At 36.7% G+C, this 25,054-nt stretch overlaps 1 pseudogene; it reads left to right on the plus strand.

Annotated features, from left to right (window-relative positions):
- Positions 1-19,035: 19,035 nt before the first annotated feature.
- Positions 19,036-25,054, plus strand: part of LOC101684870 — a 52,574-nt pseudogene continuing 46,555 nt past the window's right edge.

A 25,054-nucleotide genomic window follows, 5' to 3' on the forward strand; every position in this document is an offset into this window, starting at 1 on the left:
GACCATCCATCCCAATATGTGGTATTTTTCGTAAGATAGTGACATTCAACCAGGAGTGAGTTTGCTCCCTAGGTAATACTTGGTAGTGTTTGGAGACATTTTTTATTGTCACAATTGAGAAGGAACTACTGGCATGTAACGGGAATGCTGATTAATATCCTACAGTGCACAGGACAGCCAAACAAAAGTTATCCATCCCAAAGTATCAAGAGCATCACTGTGGAAGAATGCTGTTTTAGGCTATTTCCATTATCTACTTGTCAGGATATTTTGTTTTTATAACTGTAGACATAAATGGAATATCACCAGTCAATACACAAATTGATAGCTGAAGAAATTAAGAGGCTGATTACTCTCCATTTTAGAAGCTAGGACTATGTTTAAAATAATCAAATGTATACAGTTGCTGCTTTTTATTCTCTAAATATAGGACCCAACCTTTTTCTTTGTTTTGTTTTGTTTTGCTTTGGGGCCGGGGAGGGGGGTTTGTTTTGGTTTGTTTCACCATGCTGGTAAGGGAGTTGTACTCAGTTTACGTGTGTTGAATAATATTACTAGACTGACTTGAATTCTGTCACTCCAAAACACAATGAATAATTCACTGAAGAAAAAACTTACAAGATATGAATTATGGTTAAAAATATCTAGGTACAGGGGCACCTGCATGACTCAAATAGTTTAGCGTCTGCCTTTGGCTCAGGTCATGATCTCCAGGTTCTGGGATGGAGCCCTATTATCAGGCTCCTAGACCAGCAGAGAGTCTCCTTCTCCTTCTCCCTCTGACCCTCCTCCTACTTGAGCTTTCTCTCCTTCATATGAATAAACAAAATCTTTTTTAAAAATATGTAGGTACAACTGACTTCCAGGTATATATATTTGCATTCCTCTGATTGATCTTAACAGAATGGAAACATCTCATGCAAGTACAACAGGTGTTAATTTCCTTTACTGGTAACTCATTTGTGAGGATTTGAGTACTTCTGGTTCAGAACCAAGAAACATTATCCAACTTACCAAAAGAAAATTGAAATCATTTCAGATTATTTTTTATCATTTACATTGTTTGTGGTTATTATTTCCTTTAAACAAACCAAAAAAAAAAAAAAAAAGACTACTGACTCTAACTTCTTTAATTAACACATTCTTAAAAGGACGTAGAGTCGGGCTTTGAGCACTCCAGTGAGCTCAAGTTTAAGTGAATAACTAAATATATTTGCTCACACTATGTTTGGTCCTCTAGATAAATACACCTTATGAAAAATGTGTTTAATTTCATATGTTACTTCCAGAAAACTTGGCTAACGTCCTTACGTAGTTGCGGTGGAAATAGGGTCCTGCTGAGAAATCATTCTTGAAGACAGAATGTGCTACTTCAGAATACTGGCTTGAAAACACCACTCATTTTTTAATTAACTTCTTAGAACAACATTTTATATAAATGGTTCAGTACATTTCTCCCCAAACGGTAAAATAAACTGACTAGTGTTCTAATCACATGGTGCTAACGAGTCATAAGTTAAATCGAGTAACATCATCTTAATGCTGATCACAGAACCTCCATGAAGTCTGACTAATTAGGGAGTCTTGAACTTCTGAAGGCCATAGATTGAGTAAATAACAAAGGTTTAATTAATGCTACCCTCCTCAGACATTAAGTTAAAGAGAATTGACAGCTAGAAAATGTTGACTCCTGATGGGCTTGAAATCTGGTAAGGTGCTAATTTATAAGTTTAAACTTTTCAATGATTTTTCTTTGTGTTTACATTTATATTGCACACCTAAATAGACATTCAGCAATTTTAACATTGAACTATGTTCAATGTTCCCAGAAAAATTAGATTGCCTTTCAATACTGTACATGTAGCTCAAGCAAACTTGCTTCAAACTCTGCATCAAGGTTTTTTGTTTTAGGTTTTTAAAAGAACAAGTCGCTTGACAATTCGACCATAATGCTTCTTAAAGAGCTTCTAGGCTGAAAGTGTTACCATGGTTTTAATGTATCACAATTATAGTCACCAACAGACCAGAACCATTAATGTCTTTTTTTTTTTTTTTTTTACTTCAGTAATTCAAAGAAAGGTAAATATGGGTCTTTGTCAGTCAGCTACTCATTAACTGTGTGTGGGACATAATGATTCTTTGTCTGTAATATTAATATAAAATACCAAAATCTAAGCATGGTAACTTGAATAAAGGAAGGCCATAGAACATCTGCTATAAGAATAGTGATGAAAACCTAAAACATTTGTGGTTCTATTTAGCTTGGGATATGTGGAAAGAGAAATGAGTATGTATGTATGTGTGCTTGAATAAAACAAAAAAATATGCTCTTTAAGCAGAATATAATAGCTATCCTCATCACCAGAGCCTGAAATGATCTATTTTCCAAACACCTATTCTATTTAAAGGTAAATAAGTAATCCTATACCATTCTATATGGTTGCCTTGGAATTGCTACTAAAACCTTGCATAATATTGTTAGTTAATATAATGTGGATTTTTTTCCCCTATTACCTTGTAGGTCATTAAAGTTAAGCCTTATTTCTCCCCTATAAATTATTCCACACTTACAATATACATCCAATACATATATGATGACTGGTTCAATAAAACAAATAAACTGACTAACAGACCATTTCTAAAGAGGAAGTGGGGTCTGGAGTAGACAAAAGCCAGTTCCTAAAAGGCAGTCAAAGATCATGGAGCAGAGTTTAAATTTTATTTAAAGCGTGGTGGACAGCCATCAGGATGTTTTAACAGCTGTAGAAGGATGGAGCTACAGTGTGATAGAAATAATGCTGGTACATCCTTGGGTCACTTAAGTGCAAATTTAGTTCCTCTTTTTAAATTCCATTTACCTTGTTTTAAAGCAATGATAACAAATACATTACCATTCCTTCAGAATCCTGATCCCAAGTCCTCTCAGAGCCTTACCTCTCCAGACCAGAACTACCCTGACTGCTCTTTCCCAAGGACTCCTGTGGTGTTTCAGGTCCATAAAAAAAATCACTTCACTTTTCAAGTTTATAATTTTACCAAACTGGTATATACATGTTTACTACATTACAATTTAAAAGCATTAGCGTAGATGTTCAACCACATATTAAGTGCAAGGCATACATGAAAGTTCCTAGCATAGTGTCTATTTACTAAATATTCATTGAATGTAAGTTTTCTTTCTTTGGGGTCCAGCCCTCTGCTTATACTTGCATTGTGCCTCTTTGCTTCCCTAAGAATTTTCCCTAGTAGGGAAAACAAGAAAGAGGCACTTAATCAATCATTATCCAAAGAGCTGTATGCCTACTTAAATTATAGAAACTGGACAATTAGCAATGTTAAAAGAGGAAAAAGGAAAGGAAAGAAACTGTAAATGAAAAAATTTTCTGTTGTGTCATCATCTTGAAATCACTAGATTAGTAAACTCTTCACTATCACTTTGATTTTTTCCTGCAAGATCCTAGTGGAAAAGCTGAAAGAACGAGCATAATGTCCAAAGTTTTCAGCATGAAGACAACAAAATAATCCACAGCAAAGAGCCACTATTTTAGCTTATTATTCAGAAATGCAATGCAAGTCAAAAAAAAAAAAAAAAAGGGAGGGCAGAACAAAGTTCATGTGCTAAGGTATCTATCATCCAAACACAATACTGCACCTACTGTACATGGTCAGGGAGTTTAACATCTGACTTTGTCATACACTCCAGCAGAGACATCAGTAACCTAAACATTCTAGATTAAACAGTTCAGAGCCTGAATCACTTTAAGCCATGTAAAGCAATAAACCTTGAAGATAAAAGAGAAATAAAATGGCAGAGTTCGCTGAAAAGCTATGTGCAGACCATGTTTATCTTTGATTTACTGAACAAAGGGTAAATGCTAAAAGCCCCTTTTGTTACCCTTCTTTGGAAATATTAACACAGAGTTAGTAAGATCATAAACTGCCTGGTGTCAAGAAATAAACATTATCAATTTTCCTGACATTGCTAAATGCAGCCTAAACTCAACTTAGGACAAATTTCAGGAGAAAAAGCTAACAATCACCACAGGGGGAAAAAAAACCCATCAGAATGTAATACAAATATGGCTTTATTGCTTTACAAGTTCAGGCAAGACTGAATACTCACAATTATGTAATATTTAAGCTTAATTTTATTTTCTGGGGTACCTCTACAAGCCATCAGTCATGAAAAATATTAAAGAGCATACATTTCAATACCACATAATTAAAATAAATGTGGGTTGCTATATTTTGCTTACTTTGCATTTGTGATTTATACATTTTCCTGAATACATAGTTAAGGGAATATATGCTCAGCAGGAGAAATAATATCACCACTGCATGTTCAACAAATCATCTACAGAAGTGTTGGATGCACTACCATTTACTTAGAGCAAATGGTTGTTTTTCTATAAACATATTATTTATGAGAGCATCAGATGCAATCTGCATGCTAATGTACCCTTGTATTTCAAAGAACTACCCACATGGTTTAGTGATTTTCTCTCTCTCCACAATAACAACCTCCCTCCACCCCCAATTAGTTCCATCACCCACATGGATCTCCACCATGCAAGCATCGGTCTTCTGTATATCAAAAATAGTTGAAAAACAGTCATGGAGAAATAATTCAAATCACAAAGACAGAATATTCTAAGTCCTAAAAATCCCTTTCATTATTCAATCACTGAATTTCTACAAATAAACAGATCAACACTCAAGCAATCTTAAAGGGCTCCAGTACAGATCTATATTAAGTAAGCAATTAAAACAGACCTACAAAGTATGCTGACAAACTTACACAATCAAGTTCAAAATAGTGAAAAGTTAAGTACAAGGATCCAGACTTTCTAAACTCAGAAAAAAAAAAGAAATCCCGAAGGGGGTGGGATTATGGACATTGGGGAGGGTATATGCTTTGGTGAGTGCTGTGAAGTGTGTAAACCTGGTGATTCACAGACCTGTACCCCTGGGGATAAAAATATATGTTTATAAAAAATAAAAAAATAAAATAACAATCAAAAAAAAAAGAAATCAAGATTCTGTTATTTATATTTGCCACTATTTGTATGAATATTATACCATCACATTTAGGTTTTCTCTTCACTCAAAGACATTGAACTCCCTTTTTCTTAAAAAACACATTCTCCTTCTTAGACTTGTCTTTAAGAAGAATGGCAGTGAGTACAGAGGTTGGCATTGTCACAAATCAATGGCTTCGTGCCACGTTCTGTGACACAGCCCCCCGCCCTTATTACAAAGAGAACAACAATGTAATGGTGGTTTGAGGAAAGCAAGGCCTAACAAAAATTTACATAAAATAAATGACTTTGTAAAGGACAAATATTCATTGCCTTAGTACACTATACTGAAATCCATTAAAGATTTTCATAAGCCAATGAAAATGTAAATGCAATATAACTTGAATTCTGATTACTAGAAAGCTTTTCATTGTCTGATAGTTTTGTGGATTTTATGTACAGTCATCTTTGTGTTTTAGTCCATCAAAACTGTTCCAATATACTCATACATAAGCATACTAAAATTTATTTCCATAAATAATGTTTTAGTGATTACTCAGAATTGAGACCCTTAAGCAGTTTATTATCTAAGCTAAATTAACTGCAATAAATCATCAGTTTCTCATGGTTTGTATACTTCCATGAGATCTACTATGAACGGAATTTTGTGCTCCCCAGAATTCTTAGGTTAAAGCCTTAAACTTCAAGGTGACAGTATTGGGATACTGGCCTTTGGAAGACACTCAGGTTTAGTTAAGGCATGAGGGTGGGGTCCTCAAAGTGCTATTAGTGCCTGTACAGAAGAGATATCAGAGAGGATGTGGTTTCTCCTTCTCTGATATGTGAGGACACAGTGAAAAGGCCTTATGTAAAGCCCAGGAGGAGAGCTCTCACCAGAAATCAATCATGCTGGCATCCTAACCTTGGACTTCAAGTCTCCAGAACTGCTGTTTAAGCCATGCAGCTTGTGTGTGGTATATTTGTTATAGCAGACCAAAAAGACTAATTCAAGAGTCCTATGGAACATAACTTCTAGAGAATACATAAGATTATCATAAAAAATATCAATTATTGGCTTCAACTCCTGTTCATTTTCACCCTTCAAAAGTTACCATTTTTAAGATGATTATCATTTATATGTATATGTATTATTTATACTTTCATAAGATTTGATAGAATTATGAAAAAATGTTTCTCACCTATTTCTAAACTAATAAGACATTTTAAACTATTATAACTCAAATATTGAACACTGTTACTTACCTTTAACATCAAAATTTATTTGATCCTATAAATCTCTCTCCTTTCCTTGGAAATTTTGTGATGACAAATTTTCCAAGGAAAGTAGTAATTTTTTTTTTTACTGGTATATTTACTTTAATTTTCGATTTTTTATAAACATATATTTTTATCCCCAGGGGTACAGGTCTGTGAATCACCAGGTTTACACACTTCACAGCACTCACCAAAGGACATACCCTCCCCAATGTCCATAATACCACCCCCTTCTCCCAACCCCCCTCCCCCCAGCAACCCTCAGTTTGTTTTGTGAGATTAAGAGTCACTTATGGTTTGTCTCCCTCCCAATTCCATCTTGTTTCATTGATTCTTCTTCTACCCACTTAAGCCCCCATGTTGCATCGCCACTTCCTCATATCAGGGAGATCATATGATAGTTGTCTTTCTCTGATTGACTTATTTCGCTAAGCATGATACGCTCTAGTTCCATCCATGTTGTCGCAAATGGCAAGATTTCATTTCTTTTTTTTTTTTTAAAGATTTTATTTATTTATTTGACAGAGAGAGATCACAAGCAGGCAGAGAGGCAGGCAGAGAGAGAGGAGGAAGCAGGCTCCCTGCTGAGCAGAGAGCCCGATGCGGGGCTCGATCCCAGGACCCTGGGATCATGACCTGAGCCGAAGGCAGTGGCTTAACCCACTGAGCCACCCAGGCGCCCCAGATTTCATTTCTTTTGATGGCTGCATAGTATTCCATTGTGTATATATACCACATCTTCTTGATCCATTCATCTGTTGATGGACATCTAGGTTCTTTCCATAGTTTGGCTATTGTGGACATTGCTGCTATAAACATTCAGGTGCACGTGCCCCTTTGGATCACTACATTTGTGTCTTTGGGTAAATACCCAGTAGTACAATTGCTGGGTCATAGGGAAGTTCTATTTTCAACATTTTGAGGAACCTCCATGCTGTTTTCCAGAGTGGCTGCACCAGCTTGCATTCCCACCAACAGTGTAGGAGGGTTCCCCTTTCTCCGCATCCTCGCCAGCATCTGTCATTTCCTGACTGGTTTATTTTAGCCATTCTGACTGGTGTGAGGTGATATCTCATTGTGGTTTTGATTTGTATTTCCCTGATGCCGAGGGATATGGAGCACTTTTTCATGTGTCTGTTGGCCATCTGGATGTCTTCTTTGCAGAAATGTCTGTTCATGTCCTCTGCCCATTTCTTGATTGGATTATTTGTTCTTTGGGTGTTGAGTTTGCTAAGTTCTTTATAGATTCTGGACACTAGTCCTTTACCTGATATGTCGTTTGCAAATATCTTCTCCCATTCTGTCAGTTGTCTTTTGATTTTGTTAACTGTTTCCTTTGCTGTGCAAAAGCTTTTGATCTTGATGAAAACCCAATAGTTCATTTTATCCCTTGCTTCCCTTGCCTTTTGTGTTGTTCCTAGGAAGATGTTGCTGCGGCTGAGGTCAAAAAGGTTGCTGCCTGTGTTCTCCTCAAGGATTTTGATGGATTCCTTTCGCACATTGAGGTCCTTCATCCATTTTGAGTCTATTTTTATGTGTGGTGTAAGGAAATGGTCCAATTTCATTTTTCTGCATGTGGCTGTCCAATTTTTCCAGCACCATTTATTGAAGAGGCTGTCTTTTTTCCATTGGACATTCTTTCCTTCTTTGTCGAAGATTAGTTGACCATAGAGTTGAGGGTCCATTTCTGGGCTCTCTATTCTGTTCCATTGATCTATGTGTCTGTTTTTGTGCCAGTACCATGCTGTCTTGATGATGACAACTTTGTAATAGAGCTTGAAGTCCGGAATTGTGATGCTACCAACGTTGGCTTTCTTTTTCAATATTCCTTTGGCTATTCGAGGTCTTTTCTGGTTCCATATAAATTTTAGCATTATTTGTTCCATTTCTTTGAAAAAGATGGATGGTACTTTGATAGGAATTGCATTAAATGTGTAGATTGCTTTAGGTAGCATAGACATTTTCACAATATTTATTCTTCCAATCCAGGAGCATGGAACATTTTTCCATTTCTTTGTGTCTTCCTCAATTTCTTTCATGAGTACTTTATAGTTTTCTGAGTATAGATTCTGTGCCTCTTTGGTTAGGTTTATTCCTAGGTATCTTATGGTTTTGGTTGTGATTGTAAATGGGATTGACTCCTTAATTTCGCTTTCTTATGTCTTGTTGTTGGTGTAGAGAAATGCAACTGATTTCTGTGCATTGATTTTATATCCTGACACTTTACTGAATTCCTGTACAAGTTCTAGCAGTTTTGGAGTGGAGTCTTTTGGGTTTTCCACATATAGTATCATATCATCTGCGAAGAGTGATTATTTAACTTCTTCTTTGCCGATTTGGATGCCTTTAATTTCCTTTTGTTGTCTGATTGCTGAGGCTAGGACCTCTAGTACTATGTTGAATAGCAGTGGTGATAATGGACATCCCTGCCATGTTCCTGACGTTAGCGGAAAAGCTTTCAGTTTTTCTCCATTGAGAATGATATTTGCGGTGGGTTTTTCATACATGGCTTTGATGATATTGAGGTATGTGCCCTCTATCCCTACACTTTGAAGAGTTTTGATCAGGAAGGGATGCTGTACTTTGTCAAATGCTTTTTCAGCATCTATTGAGAGTATCATATGGTTCTTGTTTTTCTTTTATTGATATGTTGTATCACATTGACTGATTTGCGCATATTGAACCAAACTTACAGCCCTGGAATAAATCCCACTTGGTCATGGTGAATAATCCTTTTAATGTACTGTTGAATCCTATTGGCTAGTATTTTGTTGAGTATTTTTGCATCAGTGTTCATCAAGGATATTGGTCTATAGCTCTCTTTTTTGATGGGACCTTATCAGGTTTTGGGATCAAGGTGATGCTGGCCTCATAAAATGAGTTTGGAAGTTTTCCTTCCATTCCTATTTTTTGGAACTGTTTCAGGAGAATAGGAATTAGTTCTTCTTTAAATGTTTGGTAGAATTTCCCCGGGAAGCCGTCTGGACCCTGGGCTTTTGTTTGTTTGGAGATTTTTAATGACTGTTTCAATCTCCTTACTGGTTATAGGTCTGTTCAGGCTTTCTGTTTCTTCCTGGCTCAGTTGTGGTAGTTTATATGTTTCTAGGAATGCATCCATTTCTTCCAAAGTGTCAAATTTGTTGGCGTAGAGTTGCTCATAGTATGTTCTTATAATAGTTTGTATTTCTTGGTGTTAGTTGTGATCTCTCCTCTTTCATTCATGATTTTATTTATTTGGGTCCTTTCTCTTTTCTTTTTGATAAGTCGGGCCATGGGCTTATCAATTTTATTAATTCTTTCACAGAACCAGCTCCTAGTTTCGTTGATTTGTTCTATTGTTTTTTTTGGTTTCTATTTCATTGATTTCTGTTCTGATCATTATGATTTCTCTTCTCCTGCTGGGCTTAGGGTTTCTTTCTTGTTCTTTCTCCAGCTCCTTTAGGTGTAGGGTTAGACTGTGTACCTGAGACCTTTCTTGTTTCTTGAGAAAGGCTTGTACCGCTATATATTTTCCTCTCAGGACTGCCTTTGCTGTGTCCCACAGATTTTGAACCATTGTATTTTCATTACCATTTGTTTCCATGATTTTTTTCAATTCTTCTTTAATTTCCCGGTTGACCCATTCATTCTTTAGAAGGATGCTGTTTAGTCTCCATGTATTTGGGTTCTTTCCAAACTTCCTTTTGTGGTTGAGTTTTAGCTTTAGAGTATTGTGGTCTGAAAATATGCAGGGAATGATCCCAGTCTTTTGATACCGGTTGAGTCCTGATTTAGGACCGAGGATGTGATCTATTCTGGAGAATGTTCCATGTGCACTAGAGAAGAATGTGTATTCTGTTGCTTTGGGATGAAATATTCTGAATATATCTGTGATGTCCATCTGGTCCAGTGTGTCGTTTAAGGCCTTTATTTCCTTGCTGATCTTTTGCTTGGATGATCTGTCCATTTCAGTGAGGGGAGTGTTAAAGTCCCCTACTATTATTGTATTATTCTTGATGTGTTTCTTTGATTTTGTTATTAATTGGTTTATATAGTTGGCTGCTCCCACGTTGGGGGCATAGATATTTAAAATTGTTAGATATTCTTGTTGGACAGACCCTTTGAGTATGATATAGTGTCCTTCCTCATCTCTTATTATAGTCTTTGGCTTAAAATCTAATTGATCTGATATAAGGATTGCCACTCCTGCTTTCTTCTGATGTCCATTAGCATGGTAAATTCTTTTCCACCCCCTCACTTTAAATCTGGAGGTGTCTTCGGGCTTAAAATGTGTTTCTTGGAGGCAACATATAGATGGGTTTTGTTTTTTTATCCATTCTGATACCCTGTGTCTTTTGACAGGGGCATTTAGCCCATTAACATTCAGGGTTACTATTGAGAGATATGAATTTAGTGCCATTGTATTGCCTGTAAGGTGACTGTTACTGTATATGGTCTCTGTTCCTTTCTGATCTACCACTTGTAGGCTCTCTCTTTGCTTAGAGGACCCCTTTCAATATTTCCTGTAGAGCTGGTTTGGTGTTTGCAAATTCTTTCAGTTTTTGTTTGTCCTGGAAGCTTTTAATCTCTCCTTCTATTTTCAATGATAGCCTAGCTGGATATAGTATTCTTGGCTGCATGGTTTTCTCGTTTAGTGCTCTGAAAATATCATGCCAGCTCTTTCTGGCCTGCCAGGTCTCTGTGGATAAGTCAGCTGCCAATCTAATATTTTTCCCATTGTATGTTACAGACTTCTTTTCCCGGGCTGCTTTCACGATTTTCTCTTTGTCACTGAGACTTGTAAATTTTACTATTAGGTGACGGGTTGTGGGCCTATTCTTATTGATTTTGAGGAGGGTTCTCTGAACCTCCTGAATTTTGATGCTTTTTCCCTTTGCCATATTGGGGAAATTCTCTCCAATAATTCTCTCCAGTATACCTTCTGCTCCCCTCTCTCTTTCTTCTTCTTCTGGAATCCCAATTATTCTAATGTTATTTCGTCTTATGGTGTCACTTATCTTTCGAATTCTCCCCTCGTGGTCCAGTAGCTGTTTGTCCCTCTTTTGCTCAGCTTCTTTATTCTCTGTCATTTGGTCTTCTATATCACTAATTCTTTCTTCTGCCTCATTTATCCTAGCAGTGAGAGCCTCCATTTTTTATTGCACCTCTTTAATAGCTTTATTGATTTCAACTTGGTTAGATTTTAGTTCTTTTATTTCTCCAGAAAGGGCTTTTAATCTCTATATAAAGGGTTTCTCTAATATCTTCCATGCCTTTTTCGAGCCCGGCTAGAACCTTGAGAATTATCATTCTGAACTCTAGATCTGACATATTACCAATGTCTGTATTGATTAGGTCCCTAGCCTTCCGTACTGCCTCTTGTTCTTTTTGTGTGTGTGTGTTGAATTTTTCCATCTTGTCATTTTGTCCAGATAAGAGTATATGAAGGAGCAAGTAAAATACTAAAAGGGTGGCAACAACCCCAGGAAAATATGCTTTAACCAAATCAGAAGAGATCCCAAATCATGAGGGGGGAGAAAGGGGATAAAAAGAAGTTCATAAAGGGAGAAAGGAAAAAAAAAAAGAAAAGAAAGAAAAAAAAAGAAAAGAAAAGAATTAAAAAAAAGAAAACAAATAAGAAAAATTTTAAAAAGAAATAATATATATATTAGATAAACTAGTTAAAAAACGTTATAAAAGAAAAAGGTAAAAGTTAAAAAAACAATTTAACCAGAAGGAGAGAGAAAAAACAAAAAATGAAAAAGAAAAAAATTAAATTAACTGCAAGACTAAAAAAAATCACAGGGAAAAAGCCATGTGTTCCGTGCTTTGCTTTCTCCTCTGGAATTCTGCTACTCTCCTTGGTATTGAAACCGCACTCCTTGGTAGGTGAACTTGGTCTTGGCTGGATTTCTTGTTGATCTTCTGGGGGAGGGGCCTGGTGTAGTGATTCTTAAGTGTCTTTGCCCCAGGCGGAATTGCACTGCCCTTACCCGGGGCCGGGGTGAGTAATCCGCTCGGGTTTGCTTTCAGGAGCTTTTGTTCCCTGAGCACTTTCCATAGAGTTCCGGAGGACAGGAATACAAATGGCGGCCTCCTGGTCTCTGGCCCGGAGGAGCGGAGAGCCCAGGACCGCACTCCTCAGTGCGCCCTCAGAGAACAGCGCCAGTTACTCCCGTCTGCCTGACCTCCGGCCGCGCTCCGAGCTCACCGAGCCTGCGACCGGTTCAAGGTAACACCGAGCTGCGAGCTTACTGTCGGCTCTGTCTCTGTATCCGGCTTTACCATTCCAATACCCGCAAGCTCTGCGACACTCAGACACCCCTGATCCTTCTGTGACCCTGCGGGACCTGAGGCCATGCTGACCCCGCGTGGGCTTCACCCCAGTTTAGCCTCTTGAGCGATGTCCCTCAGCGGAACAGACTTTTAAAAGTCCTGATTTTGTGCGCGGTTGCTCCGACGCTTGCCGGGAGCCGGCCCCTCCCCCCGGGGTCTATCTTCCCGTCGCTTTGGATTCACTTCTCCGCCGGTCCTACCTTTCAGAAAGTGGTTGTTTTTCTGTTTCCAGAATTGCTGTTCTTCTTCTCTTCGATCTGCCGATGGATTTTCAGGTGTTTGCAATCTTTAGATAAGCTATCTAGCTGATCTCCGGCTAGCTGAAGTAGTCTCAGCCTGCTACTTCTCCGCCATCTTGACTCCTCCCGGAAAGGAGTAATTTTTTAAGTTGATTTTAAAGACTTAAACAGAAATGTCCATATCTTTAGGTATAAACAAATTGATATTTTAAAACTACTTTAAAGAAACCACCCAACCAGATCGAATCAATAACCATCTTGGTTTACCTAGAATCCTCCTAGGTTTAGCACTTTAAAATCCCCATCCCAGAACACACTTCAGTCCAAGGCAAACCAGGATAGATGGTTAACCTAACAGTATATTACCTTGTCATTTTTACTGTTAAGTCATTAAGTATCTGATTCTCATTTCCTAAGGACCCAAAGTAAATAGAAACTTTCATAGCGTATGAATGTATATGTAAAAACCTGCAAAAGACTATAATAAACCTTTCTTCTACATAAATTTTACAATCCTACTACTAAAAAGGGACATTAGAAATGATTTCTGCTAGTACTCAAATTACAAATAAGCTAACTGTAGTTTAGAGAGATCAAAATCTGTGAATCATTTAGGAACTTCCTAAAGATAGTCTAATAAAAAAAAATTACAAAATTCTTGAAAGCTAAAAGGTGATGAGAAAATTAAAAGGTAAGACATGATTATGTAAAAATTCAGTGTGATTATGAGTAGAATCTGACCAGGAATTATCTTTAACTTGGATAAACCTTATACTTCATATAGGGCAAATGACCAACAATTGCTTAGACATGAAAAAGAATAAAGAATGAATTGCAAATTATATACCATAGAGTAACAACAAGCAATTCAATAGGTCATAATTGCTTTAGGAACAAATAGTTTAGTGGATTATCAATTTACGAGCTTGGAAAAAATGGAAGGACATACCCAAGGTCATGAACATGACTAAAATGGATAGGAGTTGTAGAGGTTGGAGGAGAAGAAAGTGTCTATTGATAAAAATGATGTAGGATATAATTCCCTTTATAAAAGATTCCACTTATGAGAGAGAAAGATGCCTCAAAGAATATGATCACCAAAATTTTAATGATCCCTATCTCATGATAAAGAGATTACCTATGGTCTTTATTTTCTTTCATACAGTATTTTAAAAATACACACAGATGTGTTCTATACCCACTGATTTCTACACTTCAGAAAATTAAGGACTAGTGGATAAATTCTGTCTTGTTTTATATTATCTTGGGCAGAGTTTAAGGCATTAAAAAAATCCAGATTGGCTTTCATTAAAAATTTCCAGTTTGACAACTGGTTTATAAATTGGCATATTTGAAATAGAATCAACATCAGTAATATTTTAAACACAAATCCTGGACATAAGGTATAAAAAATACATTTAACAATTTTTTGCCTGAATTTGGAATTAACACACTACAATATGCTTATAAAATAATTAAAGAGGGGCACTTGGGTAGCTCAGTCAGTTAAGCATCCAACTCTTGATTTCAGCTCAGGGCATGATCTCAGGATCCTGGGTCAAGCCCCACGTAGGACTCTGTGCTGAGGAGTCTCTCTCCCTTTCCCTCTGCCCTTCCTCCTGCCCATGCTCTCTCTCCCCCCTCTCTGAAATAAGAATCTTAAAAACTAATAACTGAAGAAAATTAAAGTGACAAACACTTTAGTTTATACCCTCTAGTACATGTATGTAAAATACATATATGGAAGTATATATATAAATATATATATACACACATATGTGTACACACAGAAATAAACACATATTCTGTCTACTCTTGAAGAATGAGGGGGTTAAGGGCCCAACCCTCTGCATAGTCAAACCCTCACACCCAGTCAAAAATCTGTGCATAACTTTAACTTCCCCAAAGCTACTAATGCTCTACTGTTGACTGGAACCCCACCAACAACAAATAGTTAACTACCACAGATTTTTTAGGCCATATGTATTATATATAAGTAATATTATAATACAGTAAGCTAAAGACAAGTAAATGCTAAGAAAATCCAAAAAGAATGTACATTTACAGTATTATACGATATTTTTTTAATCCACATATAGGAGGATCCATGCAGTTTTCAAAATCTTGTTGTCTGAGGATCAACTGTATTTCCAATATCAAGTTACCTTAATTAAATGCATTCTATCTTTCAGGGATGGATAAAATGAAATTCTTCTACCTAAACTCTCTATGCCCAACAAACCAATTTGGTAATTAAACCATTTTATTTATATCATGTTTATAGAGTCAAACAATTTTGACTTAGACTTTTAAATGCCATAATTTGCATGGCTGATTACTTCTTAAAAATATGCTCTATTTCCATAGAGATTTATAGAATTATTTAAGCTCTCAGTCATCACCATGGAGGTTAGCTAACTATCAAATATCTATGACTGTACATCACAGTAAGTATTAATCTGTTTCTAGATGTCTTTACCATGGTGAGAATGGGACTGAGTCAAGCATTTGGACTGCAAAAGACCTAATTGGCTTTTTACTGAGCCTGCAAGGTAAATTTCTCCAACAGGATGCCATCTTCAAATTTATGAGGTTAAACTCAAACATTTGGAATTTGAAATCTGTCTTCTATGCCTTCCAGCACCACCTATTAAGTAGGAGTCGATGAATCAATCAGTGGAAAGAGCACCTGGGCAGCAGAGCAACATTCTATGCAATGCTTCTGTCCTTGAATAGCCCTGTTCTACAGAGGGTATTGAAGAGGCTAGAATCCAAACAGGCCCTATCAGTGCCATCTTTTTCCCCTGAGTTCTGAGCCAACTGAAAAATGTACATGGCAAACTGGAGTTGAAAATTCCATCTGTGTCACTGGTAAAGGCTGAGTTGAAAAATATAACTTAATGCGAAAATTGACCAGGCCTGAAACTCCCTCCCCTCCAGGGACATACTACACAAGCAAAGCTTGAGTCTATAAAGCAAAACATTGTTTCCTCTCACCCAGAGTGGAGAGAGAAAATTTTTTTTTTCAAATTCCCAATTCCTTTAAGACTATTGATAAGTTAGCTTCTGATAATTGATAAATGCCAATCACTGTTATTGCCTGCCAGCCAGATAATTCCATTAACTCCAACTGGAAAGAGTAGGGAGTTTGTATAATAAAAGTCCGAGTATGTTTAGGAGAAATTCCTTCTCAGAGAAACCAAGAAAGTAGTACCTCATGACTCATGAGGTGAATTGTGTGATCAATTCACAATTCATACACAGTGGAATTATGTCCTTCAAGGAAGATCCCATGATTCTACAGCACCACACACGAGCTTTACCAGGGAAATTTAGACAACAAGGAAAGGAAAGACCCCAGACCCCAATCCTACTACCACCTCACAGAGAATTGAGCGAGGACCAGGGTTCTCTGCTACACGGGCAGCACGCATTCACACTCCAGGGCAAGGAGCTCCACACACTGATCTCTCTTCTTCTAGAGCAAACACTATGCTAATCTTTCTGCAGTGCCAGCTATTTATAGGAGTTGACTGAGGAAAGCAGGCTGCCCACCACCTACAGACCATGTCTTCAGGTACAGCCTATACTGACAAGGAAACCACCAAGACTGTGGGATACTAAGTTTAGGTGCACGTTCTCCTGCAGGGTGCCCAATGTGAACCCAAAGTGGGTTCACAGGTCATCACTTAAGAATGTCACTTGTCCTATCACAATTTCTCTTATTAAAATGGAAAAGAAAATTATCAAGTTTTCCTGCTATAATTTCCAGATAATCTGAAATAGAGGTGAGCACATGTGAATGTTTAAAACACACTGATGGAACAAAATTTTAAAGGAATACTTCTTTAACAACTGCAGAAAGGAAAGGTAATGCCTTCTTTACATTGTATTTAGTTTCTGAATTTTTTACAAGGAATTTTCATAATATGTGAAGATAACTTAAGAACAATGAATTGGTAGATTCAATTCAGCTCTAAGTCAATCAGTTGACAACTAACTAGGGGAAATGGGATAGTATGAGAGTACTCAAAAAGAAAGGAAACCAAGTTTAAAACACAAACCTTGAGCCTTTATGACAATCCTGAAATGAAAAGAGAAAAAGTTGGCACCTCTCCAAATAAAGTTCTAAAATGTACTCTTAACAGGTGCTTCAAAAACAATGTATCTAGCACTAGAAGAGAAATCTCGAATAAATGGTGGGCACTCATTGACTAACAATGAAGTCTCATTATTACTGCTCCATGGAAATACATTTTTATAGTATTATAACCTCTTCAATTAATTCTGTGGTCATTTATCACAGTGTAACAGCTGCCAAAGCAGGGTAACAGTTCAGTAAAATGTAGTCCTCATTCACTTTCACACAACAGTGAACTGTTTAGACTGTTACATAATCATAGTAATGCCATTCATACATCCTGTCAATTCCATCCATTCAATTATGAAAACCAGAAAACCACAGAGCAGGGTGGCCCAGAAATAACAGTGCCACAGAGAGGAAATTAAAAGCAACTTCCGATGTCATTCTACCAACCCTTATTTTCGGTTTTTATTTTCCTTTTTCATTTTACTTTCATTGTCAGAAATTTTCCTTCACTTTTTCTTCTCCCTCTTCCCTATTCATTTTATCTGTCAAGGACTCCAGAAGCACTGTTTGTGTTACAATGGTGAATTAGTAAGAAAAAGTGGATGGTATCAACATCCCTTTCACTACAACAAAAAAAGAAGGCCTATAGGAGGGAACATGGAATAGTCACCAAGAGGGAGGATACAATAAAGTCTCAGAGTGGTAGACGATGACCCTGGGTCCATGGGTCAGCCCCTTCACTTCTACCAAGACTCTCCAATTCTACTGGCAGAGACAGGAGTTTAAAAAAGATAAAATAAAATAAAGCAAATATTGTGTAAACATTTTTAGCAGTCTTTCCTTACTTTAAACAAATAAATAAAACCAGGGCCCAGGGGTGCTCTATGGCTCAACCTACCTCTGCTCTGGGGACAGGGTAATGTTTCAGAAGGAAGAGGGGCACAACATACAGGATTTTTTAACATTCTGGGTATGTAGACAAAAATCTCAAAACATAACCACTAATTTACTTTCTTATATCCTTGAAAAATGAGGACTTAGTATCTGAGTTCTTTTAACAACATGACCATGATAATTCTCAAAGAATTCTTAGTAAAATTTATATTTCTCGAACCAAAGATAATCATTAGTACTAAAGTTGTTAAATGCTTCCTGATGTCATAAGAATTATGTACTCAATGATCTCTGTCCTGAGATTTAAATCAAGAATAGTAAAAAGTTTCATATGGTTTATAACCATAAATTTACTAGTTACCAAAAGATAAATAAAACCAACAGCCTATGCAGTGCATGCAGGAGCATTAGACAGCATTCAAGTGTTGACAGATTACTTGAACAATCTTAATTCAGTGAAATCCAACTATGGAATGATTTTATTGCCTTCAATAACCACCCTTTTGAATCTCCCTTTCCCACATCTTAAAATAACCTGAGCCAAAATCTACAAGGTTCCAATCCTACACAAATTTAAAACCAATTTCATCTCCATTACACTCCCCTCTCCTAACTCAAGCTCTTCAGTACTTCTTCCTGCCTCCCTTTTCTGGTTCTAGCTTTTTCTTTGTTAAAGCAGAATGTAGAGCTTACAGAAAAATGCCAAAAACGTCGTTACCTATCTTGTTCGTCCTACTCCCCTTCCAGACGAAAACATTCTCCCAGTCATGGGTGGGTGTCGAAACCCTCCTTTTATTAGAGCACAGGTGAATTCTATCAACTGTCTCTTCAAGGATACCTCCCCACTGCATAGCCTTCTGAGATGAAACATCTACCCTGTTCAGTGCTTCCAATCCTGCCCTAAATGCCAGCAGCAGTGATCAAGCACACGTGGTTCGTTTGCATCAATAGCTTTGCATATAATTCCACCACCTGGTGCCCTATACAATACAAGCACAGCTCCTCCCCGCAGCTCCCTGTCTCCTGGTAGTTGTTCTGTTTGCCCTGTTTACGTAACTGTAGAGTAGATCTGCAAGGCTGCCACAGGAACAGATATCGAATTTAAGATTGAGATACCGATGTCATCCTCCTCTGGGCACCACCAAGGTATTCCCTTTGACGCCATTTTTCCGAGTTTGTGAAGAGTTTTCTTAGTTTCTTGACTATGACGACAGAAAAGCCACAGCACTCCTTGCTAGCTCGAGAACTCAACACCACAGTGAATATCCCTGAAGCCTATAACTTTTGCGGATATCTCCTGGGGATGATGATTGGAGTAGCAGGGCCAATTCAGCGGTCTCTTTTCACATGATTTTTAAATTGAGGCATAATTGAAGCATATTAGTTTTAGGTGCACATTATAATGATTTGATACTTGTATATATTGTGAAATGATCACCACCATAAGTCTAATTAATGTCCATCACCACACAGTTAAAAAAATATTTTTTCTTGTAATGAGAACTTTTAAGACCAACTCTCTTAGTGATTTTCAAATATGCAATACAGTATTATTTAACTACAGTCACCATGCTGTAGATTACATCTCCATCACTTTATTTTAAAATTGGGAGCTTGGGGGAGCCTGGGTGGCTCAATGGGTTAAAGCCTCTGCCTTCGGCTCAGGTCATGATCCCAGGATCCTGGGATCGAGCCCCAAATGGGTCTCTCGGCTCAGCAGGAAGCCTGATTCCCTTCCTTTCTTTGCCTGCCTCTCTGCCTCCTTGTGATCTCAATCTCTCTCTGTCAAATAAATAAATAAATAAAATCTTAAAAAAAAAAAAAAAAAAACCCTGGAAGTTTGTACCTTTTGGACACCTTCATCCATTTGTGTGATTTCATGTACAGTTAACCCTTGAACGATGGGTTCTAGGGGAACTGAGCTCTGCACAGTCAAAAATTCACACAGTTGTGGGTTTTTTTATTCATTTGACAGAGATCACAAGTAGGCAGAGAGGTAGGCAGAGAGAGAGAGGAGGAAGCAGGCTCCCCGCTGAGCAGAGAGCCTAATTCAGGGCTCAATCCCAGGACCCTGGGATCATGACCTGAGCCGAAGGCAGAGACTTAACCCACTGAGCCAACCAGGCGCCCAAAATTCACAGTTTTTGACTCCTCCAAAACTTAACTACTAACAGCCTACCATTTACCAGAAGCCTTATCAATAATACACATAGTCGATTAATACATATTTTGTTAGTTACATTTACTACATACTATATTCTTGCAATAAAGTGAGATAGAGAAAAGAAAATCTTAAGGAAAATATACTTACAATATTGTATACTGCACAGTATCTTTATTGAAAAAAGTACATCAGTAAATGGACCTGCACATTTCAAATCTGTTGTTCAAGGGACAACTGCATATGTTTACAACTTGTATTTTGTCACTTGGTATTGTATGATAACGTCTCATGCCTTTAATGATTCTTACTCAACATTATTTGGCAAGGCTACATAGTACCACATGGAATGATTAATAAGGTAATTTATTTCATTACCTTATTTCATTAATAAGGTAATACAACTTGGGTAATATGTAATATAATTTTTCCCACTTTTTTACTATCATGAATATCATAGTAATAAATATCCTGATAACTATATGAACACATCTTTGGACATTTTATGCGACCAAATAATTTTTGCTACTTTGATTTTATCAAAAGGTATGAATTTGGGGGAACTTCTAAGTATATTATGTCAGATGATGTTCAATGGTTATATACTCAAAAATACTGGGAATTACCAGTTTTTTAAAATATCTTGGGCAACTCATAACTCTGTCCAATTATTCTCATAGGTAAAAATACTTTTATTAAGAAATAACCTGCGTGAGGCCTGGGTAGCTCAGTCGGTTAAGTGACTGACTTTTGGTGTCAGCTGGGATTAGGATCTCATGGTTGTGAGATGGAGCCCCATGTCGTGCTCCAAGCTCAATGCAGAGTCGACTTGAGAGTCCCTCTGCCCCGCCCCTACTTGTGCCTGTGCACTCTCACTCTGTCTCACCTTTAGTTATCTTTTCAGTATTTGTATAGAAAGATATCTGAAACAGTGTTTATCACATTTTGAGGACGGTTATTTCTAGGTAGACATTCAAGTGATATTTTACTTTCCCATTTATTCTTATTGCTCTTCTCAGTTATTTATGAAGAACATGTAGTGGGATTTTTTTTATAATGACCATTAGTCTTTTATGCATTTTTGCATATTACCAGTTTTTTAAATAGTTCATTGAAAATATCCCCACCATATGAAACCAGAGATTAAAATAATTAACAATAATTACAGCAATCATAGTAGTAATTGGAGGGGGTACCCTGGGATAATTAAATAGCATTCAACTAAAAGTATCAACTCATTTTATTGTGAGTTACAACCAAATTGTCGGTTTCTAAGTACAGAGTTCCCTTAAGTACAAAATTTATCCACATATAAAAACCCGGTCCAACTGCATTCAACAAGACAAAATAAAAACAGTTGAATTAATTGAAACAGCTATTTAATAAGGAAAGGAATGTTTATAGAGGTAAAACAAATCTCTCTTGGCCCTTTATCCTTTGAATAACCTAGCCAGCTTCAACTGTCCTCTTTGCCATTTGGCATTATATTTAGATTACTGTCAAAACATGATACATTCTGAAACCGTGCTGTATATCCATGCCCTCTGTCAAGTAGCATGCTCATATCAAATGTTTGATTTCCAACTTCTCCTTGACTCACCCTTCTTTCTCCATAGCATATATATCAAAAAGATGACCTGGAGGCAAGAAGATACCAGCCTAATCAACAGTTCCTCTTTTTAGCTGATGAATCAATTAAAGTTCCTATTTGCCAGCAACAGAACTTAATTCTAATTAAATTCTAATTCATTCTAATTAATTCTGGTTAAATTAAGCAAAAAAAAAAAAAATTACACTAAAGCAAAAACTACAGTATTACAAGCATTTGGTGGACTGTGCCACTTCACTGATCAATAAAATAAAATACTCACTGGGGCCCAAGTCTGGAAGGCTAGATATGATTGGCCAGAACCCAGGGAGGCACAAGAGGCAGGAAAACAGGACATTGGAATAGCCTGATCCAGGATGATGTGGACTTTGCTGTTGAGATCAGTCATTTCTGACCATTTCCTCAGTCACTCTCCCAACACTTATCCCTGGAGAGACAGATCCCTACGGGCCAAGCTTAAGTCATCTGACTGCCCCCTTGGCTATCAGGATGAGAGCCTGCCACCTAGAAATAATTGCCCACCACAAACAATCATAGTGGAAAAGGAGCAGTCTCCAAAAGAAAATGAGGGCACAATTAAAGATAGAAATAGCTGTTGAACAACCAACAACGCAAATATTCACTGCATCTGACTGAATTTAGTGCCCACCATGCCTTCTTCCCTTGCCTCATACCATAACTCTGAGACTAGATTTTTTCAAACTAAAGATTGCAACATATTTGTAAGTAATTAAATCAGTTTAGTGGATCATATCCATATATTAAAAAGTAAAATTGAATGGAGCAGGAAATATCAGAAGGAATTGCATATAGAAAGTTTGTGAAACTTCTTTCAAATGTCAAAAACATTTGAAAAACTTTGTCCTAGTTCTTACCAGCATTCTATTTTTTTATTATGTTCAGTTAGTCAACATATCATCATAACATCATTAGTTTTCGATGTAGTGTTCAATGATTCATTAGTTGCATATAATACCCAGTGCCACTGGGTATTTACCCTAAAGATACAAACATAGTGATCCGAAGGGGCACGTGCACCCAAATGTTTATAGCAGCAATGTCCACAATAGCCAAACTATGGAAAGAACCTAGGTGTCCATCAACAGATGAATGGATAAAGAAGATGTGGTATACATATACAATGGTATACTATGCAGCCATCAAAAGAAATGAAATCTTGCCATTTGCGACAACATGGATGGAACTAGAGGGTATTATGCTTAGCGAAATAAGTCAATCGGAGAAAGACAACTATCATATAATCTCCCTGATATGAGCAAGTGGAGATGCAACATGGGAGGCTTGGGGGGTAGGAAAAGACTAACTGAAACAATATGGGATCAGGAGGGAGACAAACCATAAGAGACTCTTAATGTCACAAAACAAACTGAGGGTGGCTGGGGGTGGGAGAGGGAGAGGGTGGTGGGGTTATGGACGTTGGGGAGGGTATGTGTTATAGTGAGTGCTGTGAGGTGTGTAAACCTGGCGATTCACAGACCTGTACCCCTGGGGATAAAAATATATGTTTATAAAAAATTTAAAAAAAAAAAAATATATATATATGTTTATAAAAAAAACCCACAGAAGTCTTTGTTCTGTCTAGAAGACATATAGGAAAAGTAATGCAACAATAAATGAATAGTTGTTCCCTAATGAGAAAAAAAAAAAAGATCTGTAGAAAATAAAATTGCTTTTTAATAAAAAAAAATTTTCTTTTAAATTATAAAAAAATAAAATAAAATAAAATTTAAAAAATAATAATAATACCCAGTGCCTATCACCACACATGCCCTCCTTAATACCCATCACCCAGCTACACCATCCCCCAACACCGTCCTTCTGTAACCCTCAGTTTGTTTCTAAAATCAGAGAGGGAGACAAAACATGGTAAGTGTACTTTCTTCTTAGATGCCTTCAAAAAAAAAAAAAAGTTCTCTATGTGAGCACATAGAACTGATAAAATTGACAAAGATATAAAATAGATATTTTATAAAATATGTAAAATTGCTTCTGATATTATTTCACTTATAAAAGCCATGGGCATGTTTTCCATAAGAGTCTTTCACTAAGCATGAAATCATACAAAATAGTTTATCACAAAAATGAGGAAATGCTAATCTCTTGACAGCAACAATCCCCAAGGGGACAAGTAGCCAAAATGATGCCTCCAGGTGACACTGGAAAAGAACCAGAAATGGCACATTTGACAGCAAAAAGACAACCTTTAATAAACCAATTTTATTTTGCTTTACCTCCATAATAAAATCAGAAGGCAATATTAACAGTTGAATTATTATAAACTGAACATATCAGTGCATTGCTACCCAGCATTGCTCAATTTTTGTCACAGATGGCACATGTAGAAAACAATGCTATTTGTATCACACAGGGAGATAACCCAGTGAGATAACTGACTCCATAACCCCTATCACTGTAGGCTGCCCAGGACTAAGGAAACAAGTACTCTCATCCATCCATAAAGAATTCTCAAACACAGAGATAAGAAATTTTTGTGCTAATTTAATGAAAATAGAACTGTTCTTTAGCAGTATCCCAAGTTGACACACATTAGCTTCCATGTGCCAAACAAAACTAATAAATATTAGTTGAATATCTACTATGTGCAAGTCTCTATGTTTAATGATTAAATCAAATGTTATCTCAGTAAACCTAAAAAGAAAAAAAATCAGTAGGTAGATTTGAATACCAGGCTAAATATGAACATTCTCTTAAAGGATCAAAGTGCAGAAACTTCCAAGACAATTTCGGAAGATGATATTAGGAAAGTGGTTCAGTCTAAATTCATTTTTTCTTTGCATGGGGGGGAAGGAATGAGTTGACCTAAAGAATTTATTGAGTGACTTCCATAATTTTTCACTAAAGGGTAAAAAAAAAAGGACAGAAAATTAGTTGATCATGGTGCTTCAGGGAGTTTAATGGTGATGAAATTTCCAGAACTTTGGGAAGGAGAGAAAGTGAAGAGAAGGGAACAAGGCTATGGTAGGTGTGAAAAAGTAAGGGCTTCAAAGACAGTAATGAAAAAGGAATGAAGACGCAAAAGATATAACAAGGGACAGAACAATACAACTTTATGACTAATTAGGTATAGTTATGGACAGATAAAAGAAGCAAAAAGAAAAATGTTAAGATGTGTATAGTTTTCTGATTGAGATCTTAGAAATATGTGACAAAATTATCAAAGTAAATTTGAAAAATAAATGACAAATCAGATTTTAGACATTCTGAGTTTAGGTGACAGGATAGTCAAGAGTTATTAAAAAATGTTCTAAAATTTGAGAGAGAGTTTATTTGTGAATATATATATGAATTATATCTTTGAATATATGAATTATATATTTGAAATTATAAATATGACTGAGAGTTCCAAGAGAAACAATGTTTAGAGAGTCAGATTATACAAAGTCCTAAAGACAATATATTAAAATGGAAAAG

The sequence above is a fragment of the Mustela putorius genome, unplaced genomic scaffold (genome assembly GCF_011764305.1).
Source record: "Mustela putorius furo isolate JIRA1106 unplaced genomic scaffold, ASM1176430v1.1 tig00537350_pilon_pilon_pilon, whole genome shotgun sequence".
Lineage (NCBI taxonomy): Eukaryota > Metazoa > Chordata > Mammalia > Carnivora > Mustelidae > Mustela > Mustela putorius.